Source organism: Hemicordylus capensis, chromosome 1 (assembly GCF_027244095.1).
Source record: "Hemicordylus capensis ecotype Gifberg chromosome 1, rHemCap1.1.pri, whole genome shotgun sequence".
Taxonomy (NCBI): domain Eukaryota; kingdom Metazoa; phylum Chordata; class Lepidosauria; order Squamata; family Cordylidae; genus Hemicordylus; species Hemicordylus capensis.
In genome coordinates, this window is record NC_069657.1 from 433,727,277 (window position 1) to 433,729,076 (window position 1,800).

At 45.6% G+C, this 1,800-nt stretch overlaps 1 non-coding gene across 1 annotated transcript; it reads left to right on the forward strand.

The window, feature by feature from the left end:
• The first annotated feature begins 782 nt into the window (after positions 1 to 782).
• On the forward strand, positions 783 to 880 carry LOC128341367 (small nucleolar RNA SNORA23). The gene has a single exon (XR_008314376.1). It is a non-coding gene; the product is annotated as a small nucleolar RNA SNORA23 (small nucleolar RNA).
• Positions 881 to 1,800: the final 920 nt, after the last annotated feature.

Sequence of the window (1,800 nt, forward strand, 5' to 3'; positions counted from 1 at the left end):
GCTGGATCCCAGATTGACAAAGGCAGAACTTGGGTTCCTTCCTTCCTTCCTTCCTTCCTTCCTTCCTTGAGTTGTGGTTTTGGTTTTGGTTTTGGTTTTGGTTTGGTTTGTGAGATGGTGTTGTGGTGAGAAATGGACAGTGGCAGCTCAGCGCGCTCCCTCTCCCTCTCCCTCTCTCTCATATTTCTTGGTGATTGTTGTGATGAGCTCCATTTCTAGCCTTGAGAGTAACTTGTGCTTCACTCATGGCTCTGGTCTGCTCTGCAATTTGCATTGCAAAGATTTACTCATTCAGTCAAAATGTGGCTGAAGATGTTGTAGTTGAGCTTATGGTTATACTTACTGGCTGCTAAGAGTGCTGCTGTGCTGTGGCAGCTGTTGAAAGTAGGATGGAATCATAATGGTGTGTGAGAGAGCAACTTCTGCCAATGATGTTACTTCAGCTAAGGCACTGTGACTGGCAGTGGATTCTGGGCCAGTGATTCTTTTTTGGCCATCTTAAGACTGTGTGTTTGTCAAAATGTGTTGTTCTGTGTTGAGGGTAACTGTGTGTGCTTCTGTTCTGTAGTGTTTTTCAGGACAGGGTTGCAGAATCTGTGCACTCTGCTTGTTTTGCCCATAGGAAACAATTAGGAACTTGAATCACCCCAGTGTTCCCCATGGGTATGTGTTAGGGACACCAAAATGGGTTGGGTGGTATGGCGTGTTAAGTTCTACATACTACCCAAACCAAAAAAGAAATGGGCAAGCGGGCAATATATATGTATATGTGTGTGTGTGTGTGTGTGTGTGTGTGTGTATATATATGTGTGTGTGTGTGTGTGTGTGTGTGTGTTATACACACACACACACACACACACACACACACACACACACACACCCAACGCCCCATAGGATCCTGAAAGGTTTTTTGTTTTTTTTTAACAAAAAATTAAAAATTGCCTGCTTGCCTGTTTCTTTTGTCAGCAGCTATGTGCATAAATTTGTACATATTTACTCACCAATGTATATATCACATGACTCTTTTGGAGTCAAGAGAGTGACCACTGTACAAAAGAAGACCAAAGTCCCAGAGGTAGCTGGCTTTCATTTTAATTCTAGTGTCAGATCTCAAGTACAAGGAGTTGCCAAGTCAAAGCCAGGAGTCATGTGAGGGAACACAACCAAGACCCAGGCAAAAATCCTAACAGAAAAAGGAATTCTTTATAGGCCTTCCTGTTGGAAGATCCAATGGCCAGCCTAGGTGGGAGGAGCCATTTTGTATCTGGTTGGGAACCCTTCCCTGTTGCTGCCCAGGTTAGAGGCTCCAGGTTCTAGCACTAATGTAGGCATGCACAACTTTTGCCCTCCAGTGGTTGCTGGACTACAACTCCCATCACTTGTCTTGACCACTATAGTTGGGGGTGATGGGAGTTGTAATCCAACAACCACTGGAGGGCAAAGGTTGTGCACCTCTGCCCTAATGGTTGAGCACCTGGGGCAGCTGCGCACACAGCTGTGGGTTTCAAGCTCTTGCCCTAGCATCCAGAGGAAAGAGTTGTGGTATGCAAGGACAAGACAGTGGAGTTGAATCAGGAATATTAATGGTATAGTGGGACAGATATTATTTACCGAGAGGCAAGTGCAGTCTGCCTTCAGTGCTCTTGCTTCTGGCTGTTTGTTAGCCCCGCCTCTCCTCCAGGTCTGGGAAATATAGTAACTAAAGTGCCATTCAAAAGCTGGCCTGGATCAAGGAATGGATGAACCAAAAACACCACAGGAGCAGTCAGGTTTACCACGTTCGTCTCTGCAGACAGACGC